This window comes from Podarcis melisellensis (genome assembly GCF_964234715.1).
Source record: "Podarcis melisellensis genome assembly, chromosome: Z".
Classification (NCBI taxonomy): Eukaryota; Metazoa; Chordata; class Lepidosauria; order Squamata; family Lacertidae; genus Podarcis; species Podarcis melisellensis.
The window spans coordinates 16,837,574-16,845,517 of record NC_138547.1 but is presented as its reverse complement, the minus strand read 5'-3'; positions in this window follow the sequence as shown (position 1 = coordinate 16,845,517).

Genomic DNA, 7,944 nt, shown 5'->3' with positions numbered 1-7,944 from the left:
GGCAAAAGGGCCAGCAATGCCCCGCGCTGGCGGCTACTTTTGCAAGTCCGACCGCCCACCTTTGCAAGCACGACGCGGGGACTACAACTCCCAGCAGCCCCCGCAAGGACCCCTTCCCTTTCCCGTAAGCCCCGGCGCCATCTTTGTTTGGGGCGGAGTTTCCATCCTAGCAACCGCTAAGCCGGTTTCATTGGCTGCTGCTAAGGGAGTTACTGAACAAGCACGTGGATTGCTTTCGTGTGCGTGTGTGTAAATACAATATATAATATAATTAAGCGCGCATGCGCGTGCAAGTTTAAAATATATAAACAGTGTAGTACAGTGGTTAGAGTTGTTAAAGTCAGGGCGGGAGGGGGGGTGACACCCCGGAAGTAGTGCCAAAGTCCCCAGCACAGCCTCGATCTAAAGTCAGGACGATGACCCTGACCCTACGCACAACCACGACCTAACCCCCCAAACCCAAAGCCTCTCTCTTCTGAGAAATCAAATGCATGCTCAAATGAAATTACATTTTATTTGCAGGGTGGCTTGAGCGCCGTCCTGCTGGGCAGACAATGGAAGGAGGTTCATAAAATAGGGTTACCAGACCTCCCTGGTTCCCAGGGACATTCCCTGGATTTGCAAATCTGTCCCCGAACAAATTCCATTCCCCGAATGTCCCCAGATTTGCAAATCTGTCCCCGGGAAATGAGGCAGTGGCAGCCTCAGCAGCCCGGAGCCAGCCTGTAGCGCAGTTGTCTCTGGGCTGGCTTCAGGAGCTGCTCGCTGCCCGCTGCCGTGGCGCCCGCCATATTTCCTTGTTGCAACACATCATAGTGGGGCTTCCGGTGAGGAAAAATGGCAGGCACCATGGTAGCAAACAGCTCTTGAAGCCAGCCAGAGACAACTGCGCTACCAGGCTGGCTCCGGGCTGCTGACTGCCTCTGCCACCGCCACTGCTGAGGGGGAACCGGGGACGTCTGGCGGTACAGATCTCTGCCCCCTTCCCCCTTTGTTTTGACTGAACAGTGGAGGCTTGGGAGTCGTTGCCCAGTTTTTAAAAAACTCCAGGCATTTATGTTCCACAGGGTGCGAAAGAAGGGCTTTGCACCTTTATACAATACGCATGTGTGCTTGTGCCCAGCGTTTTTTGCCTCACCATCCCCACTACTGACTCCCTGTTGCTACTCAGCTTAAAAAAAAAAAGTGTCCCGGGATTCATTGAAAAAAATCTGGTAACCATATCATAAAATTTATCTATTCTGGTTTCAATTGCCTAGAAGTGTTACAACGTCCTACACACATTTGGCCCATGAAACTCATCAGGTGGCCTTGGGGTGCAGTAGCTGCCTCTCAGCCTGACCTACTTCACAGGGTGGCCCTGGGGTGTGCAATGAAGAGGAGGAGGTCCACCTTGAGCTCTCGGGGGGGGGGGGAAATGGGGTGTAAATGTAACAAAGGAATAAATAAACAATGTGTTGATAAACACACAGAGACATTTAAAGTAAATATGTGTGGTGGTTAAGGCATTATTAACATGCACATGTGTGTGCATCTCTGCATGCTGTGTGTGTGTGTGTGAGTGAGTGAGTGAGAGACAGACAAGAGTGTAATTGCTTTCAAATGCTTTTAATTGTAATAGTTTTAGAAGGTTTTTGCTTTGGGTTTAAATTTCCTATCTGTCCGCCATTTTTGGGCTCCTGGGAGAGGAAGGGATATAAAATCAATCAATAAGTAAATGAAACACATGAGAAATAATGCTTTTTCTGGGGGTACTCAAGGGTACACAGCAGTGGTGCCTTTTTCCTAGATGAAAAGCACTGGTGAAACAGAGAGAGGGAAGGAAGAGGGAGAGAGGGAGAGAGAGAGAGAGAGAGAGAGAGAGAGAGAGAGAGAGAGAGAAATCTAATGTATTCTATTTGAATATATATGCCTGTGTATATTATATGTAGTATTTATGTGTGTGTGTGTGTATTAAACATATATATAATTTGCTAATTTAAACGTTATTAGCATGCAGACCATATACAGTATAAACAGGATTGTATCCAAGCTCTCCCCAAAGCAGCCCCACTGAAATTAATGAAAATATTAATGTAATATTATTAATGATCATGTTTTTAGTGTTTCTTCTTTCATCTCACTGGGTCTGCTACCAAACCAGCTGGAGCAAAGGTCCTGTTTCCCCCCTCCCCAAGCACGTTTCACCCTTAAGCAGTGTGCAAATTCTGTCATCCAAAAGCAAATATTGAGAAAGCCCTAAGTAAACTCTTACTGAGGAAGCTCTCCAAAACAGCAGGGGCATTTGCCAACCTCCCAAAGAAATACTACACGCGGAACATAAAACCTAACCTGAAATAAAACCACCTTTCTTCACTCAGCAGGGAGGAGGAAGATGGGAGCAAAGCAAGAATTAATTGCCTTGGACAGGCTCTGGCTCCATCGACATTTTGAGCTTTCAGCCACCATGGCTAACAGTGAAAAATGGCATCCCCACGATCAATCTCATATGAAGGAAAGAGTTATCAACTGTTATCAAGTTCTTTTCCCACTCTCATCATTACCAGAAGTCATGGACATCCAATAAAGTTGAATGTTGGAGGATCCAGGTCAGATAAAAGGAAAGACGTCTTCATGTTGCACAAACTATGGAAACTCGTTCCCATGAATATCCATTGATAGCCCTCTCCTCCTCCATGGATTTGTCCAATCCTCTTTCAAAGCCATCTGATTGGTGGCCATCACTGTTAAGTTGTGGGTGAACATATCAGACGACACAGCGAGTCTTCAAACAGCTCTTGTTTATTCACAGGCCAGGACAGAACTGAACTGAAGGGTTCAGTCAGCCTGCTTATATAGAGCTCCAGTACAACGTAACTTTAACAATTTTCTAAAACTATCCAATCACTGAACGTCACTTTCGATCCCTTATTTGCATAACTATCTACAGTATCCCGCTGCTGGCCCAGGGAGAGAACTTCAGTACATAACAATCACTACCTCCTGAGAATGGGAGTTCCATAGTTTTAACTCCACACCTGTCAGGGACTGAGCAGAGGAGGAATGTTGGAGACCGCCTCCCCAGCCTGAGCCTTCTAGAGGAGAAGAAGATAGTTCAGAATTACAACAGGGGTTTTAGCTCAGAGCAGTGGCGTAGCATGGGTTGTTAGCACCCGGGGCAAGGCAAGTAATTTGCACCCCCTAACCCGTGGATTTGCGCCCCCTAACCCGTGGATTTGCGCCCCTAACCCTAACCCCCAGATGTTGCGCCCGGTGCGGCTGGCCCCCCCTGCACCCCCCACGCTACGCCACTGGCTCAGAGGCAGAAGAGGGGGAAAGCTGGGAAATAATGAGAGAGGAGGAGGAAGAGGACGCGCCAGGAGGGCAACAGCTGATGGGCACAGTGTCTTTAGAAAGCATTCCAGACCCACCTCCCTCCTAGAACCTGGCAAGCCTTGAAAGTAGGAGAGCAAAGAGCTCAGAAGCAGAGGTCCTTCAGAGCCACCTGTAGGGGAGATGATGATAATGACGAATAAGGAAGTGGGAGAAAGGGGGAGTGGAGAGTCATTCGGGACAACGGCATTATCTCAAGAGGCTATGTTCCAAGCCTCTCTCTGTAAACATTGAATTAAAAGCAGGTGGTAATAACTTTTCCTTGTCTCATACGTTCCTGGCAACCGGCCGTGGGAGTTGCTTACTGCCACCTGACAGCACCACATGAAAAAGGACTTCACTTTCTCCACCCATTTGGCCCTCAACTAGACAAGGTTAGAAATATCCTGACATTTGCCACCAGGCCAGGTCTTGTGCAAGAAGAGCACAAAGGCGAAAGTCCATTCTGCCCCACATCGTCTCCTCCCCCCCCAAAAAAAACTTCTTATCTTCCAGTCCTGACCCAAATGCCTTTGAGCAAAGAGCAATGCCCTCAGTGCCGTGAAGGGTCTGGGGTGGACAGGGATGGATTGGGGAGGGGGGCTGCGCTGTCTTCCAGCACTCTGGACAGCTCCCTATCTGTCACAATCTTTAGTGCATGTCCTGGATCAGTACTGAGGAAAAGCTGCTTTGATGCCATCAGGACTGGGCTTGGGCAGGGGGCACTCAACAGAATAAACAGGAATGGGCCCAAAGGCAAAAAGGACCAACATACTACAATCTGAAGCATGCATTATAATCTAGGGAGGGGGCCCTGTAAAACTGCTGGGGAATGGTCATAGCTCGGTGGAGAAATATTGTGTTGCATTCAGAAGGTCCCAGGTTCAGTCCCCACCATGGCTACTAGCTGTTGATAGCCTTCTCCTCCTACATGAATATGTCCAGTCCTTTTTCACAGACATTAATCAAGTTGGTGGTCATCACTGCCTCCTGTGGAAGCAAGTTCCATGGTTGGACTCTGCACTGCGTAAAGAAGTGCTTTCTCTTATCTCTCCTGAATCTCCCAACTTTCTGCTTCATTAGATATCCACAAGTTCTAGTGTTATCAGAGATGTCTCTCTCCACTTTCTCCATTACATGCCTAATTTAATAAACTTCTATCATATCACCTCTTACCCGTCTTTTCTTTACAGTCCCAAATCCCACCACCTTTCCTCACAGGGGAGTCATTCCATCTCCTTAATAATTTCAGTTGCCCATTTCTGAACTTTTTTCAACTTTGCAATAGCCTTCTTGAGATAAGGCAACCTGAACCATGCACAGTATTGTATCAATGCATTTTTATCAATGGTTTTATGTTTAGTAATTCGCTTAGGGTCTTTGAGTAACAAGTGAGTAATAATTATTATTATTGTATTGACGATGAACTCCAGAGTCAGGTAAAATTACAGTGGTACCTCGGGTTAAGAACTTAATTCGTTCTGGAGGTCCGTTCTTAACTTGAAACTGTTCTTAACCTGAGGTACCATTTTAGCTAATAGGGCATCCCTCTGCCACTGCATCACCGCCACACGATTTCTGTTCTCATCCTGAAGCAAAGTTCCTAACCCAAGGAAGTATTTCTGGGTTAGCAGCATCTGTAACCTGAAGCGTATGTAACCCGAGGTACCACTGTACCTAACCTTAACACTGTTTCTTCAGTCCTCAGCACACTTTTTTGGGTTTCCTTGATTCTGGGAAACTAATTTCAGTAGGCTCTGCATTTCATGTTGCAAAGAAAGCTGATAGCTTGGATATCAGATAGCATCACCCAGGCCAGGGATGCAAATCAGCGATCAGCTTACCTCTGGGCCATGCAAACTGGGATGCAGGTATACGAAGCAGTCGCCACCGCCTATTTTTCTGCGTGTTGAATGGATGCTGTGCTAAAGAGCCAGGTAAGAGGGAGGGAGAATATGCTGCAGAAGAAGCAACCTGTGGAAGGGGCACCTTAAATGCTTAAGACTTCTTGGTGGAGGGTGGAATAATCTCAAAAGCAAGCCCCACAATGCCTGAAACAGAGAGCCACTGCCAGTTGGTGTAGAGCATACTGAGCTAGGCAGACCAAGGGTCTGGCTCAGCATACATCAGCTTTCCATGTCCCTGTTTAATTCTGCCCATGCACATTTATTAAGAATTATGGCAACTGGCATCTTTCTTCTTATTTTAGAGGAAAGGCTGCAGATTGGTATTGGAGCATCAGCTTTGGATGCAGAAGATCCTAGCTTCAGTCCCCAGCATTTCCAGGCAAGGCTGGGAATGTCCCCTGCCTGAAACCTTGGAAAGCTTCTTCTGCCAGTCAGGGTAGACAACACTGAGCTAGGTGGATCAGCAGTCCAAATTGATACAGTGGACGCTCGGGTTGTGAACGTGATCTGTGCGGGATGCACGTTCACAACCCGCAGCATTTGCGACCCGCAGCGGTGCATCTGCGCACGCGTGGGTTGTGATTCAGCGCTTCTGCGCATGCGCAAATCACAATTTAGCACTTCTGTGCATGCACGACCCCCGAAACCTGGAAGTAACTTGTTCTGGTACTTCCAGGATTCAGCAGGTCCATAACCCAAAAAAAAAACGCAACCTGAAGCATCTGTAACCCGAGGTATGATTGTATAAGACAGCTTCCTACTTCCTCTGTTCTCACAAACACCTCTCCGTTTCTGCAGGTCTCCAAAGTGAGTGGAGGCAGTGAGTGGAGGTTCTAGCTTGACAGGACAGCCCTTTTCTGCCAGCATCGCAGCTAACCTCCTCCTCAGCAGAGCAAGGAATTCTGTCTTATGGATTTAATCAGCCTGCCTACTTGGGTTTCAGGAAAAGGGACAGCAACACACCAGGAGAAAGTAACCAGTTTCTGATCTGTGCATCCCGACTCCTAATTGCTACCTTGCTCTGTTTTGGCAGAGTGTGCCTGCTTCCCCTCAGGACAGGATCCAGGCTGTGGTGTCAATGCAGATTTGTGCTGCAAGGTGACCTGAGGGTCTTGAGCAAAAGAGGCAGGTGAGAAGGAAGAGGAGGTCATCAATAATGACACGGGGGAAGAAGTGCCCCCATGCCTTTGACACCACATGCCTGGTCTGGAATCATCTCCACACAGTCATGTAGGTTGGTGTGCATTCGCACGACCTTTCCAGGCCTGGAAGGAGACCTTGGAGTCATAGAATCATAGAATTGTAGAGTTCAAAGGGACCCCCCAAAGGTCCTCTAGTCCAACTTTGTGCAAGGCAAGAATCACAGCTAAAGAATCCCTGACAGATGGCCACCCAATCTCTGTTTCAAAACCTCCAGTGAAGGAGAGCCCACCATCTCCTGAGGGAGACTGTTCCATCATCAAACGGCTCTTACTACCAGAAAGTTCTTCCTGATGTTTGGTCGGAATCTACTTTCTTCTAACTTGAAACTATTGGTTCAGGTCCCACCCTCCAGAGGATGAGAAAACAAGCTTGCTCCATCTTCCATGCAACAGCCCTTTATATATTTGAAGGTGGCTATCCTATTTCCTCTCTGTCTCCTTTTTTCCAGGATAAACATCCCGAAAGTCATCAGCTGTTCCTCATAAGGCTTGGTTTCCAGACCCTTTCACACCTTGGCCACCCTCCTCTGCAACACATTCCAGCTTGTCAATCTCCTTCATAAACTGAGGTGCCCAGAACTGGACACAGTACTCCAAGCGAAGTCTGACCAAGGCAGAATAGGGTGGTGCTATCACTTCCCTTGCTTAGGACTCTAAACTTCTGTTGACGTGGCATAAAATTGCACGAGCTTCTCTTGCCTGGACCCACATAACTGCAAAGGGAGCACTGGGGACCTGGTCCCAACTAGAGTCACCTCCCTAGGGAAGTTGCTCACTCACTTTCTAGCCCCCTAGGACCTCGTGATGGGCAGTGCCATCTGCTCCCCCTTGGTAGAAGTCTGGGATGTGACCAGCAAGCTGACGGTGGCCTCTGATTCCTTGGAACTCTCCAGTTTCTCCAAGGCCCAACCTCGCTGTCGCCACCCCACCTCTGAGGGGTTGCCCATTTCTTCATTCACGGATGGCTGCAAAGAAGAAGAAGAGGTCCCAACTGTGACTGCATCCCCTCTGGATTCTGCATCCACTACAACAGTGGCGAAGATCAACATGACAGCCTAGGATGCAAGGGAGTAACAAAGAGCTCTGCAGCTTGACTGAATCAAAAGGGCGCCTTTGATCTCATCCAGCATCCTCTTCTCTCAGTTACCAACCAGATGCCCCAACGGGAAACCCACAAGCAGGGCACAGCACAAGAGCCCCCACCCCTCCTGCAGTTTCCAGCAGGTGGTATTCAGAAGCATTGCTGCCCCTGGCAAAGTAGCCAGCAATAGGCATCTAGCTTGGTGGCCATCCAGGTTGGTGGCCATTACTGCCTCCTGGGGGAGCGAGTGCCTCTACGCTGTGTGGAGGGCTTTTAAAAAAACCTGTCCTGAATCTTCCAGCATTCCTCTGTATGGGATCTCCACCCATTCTAGTGTTATCAGAGAACGGGGGAAACAATTTCTCTATTCACTTTTCCCACATCATGCATAATTTTATACACT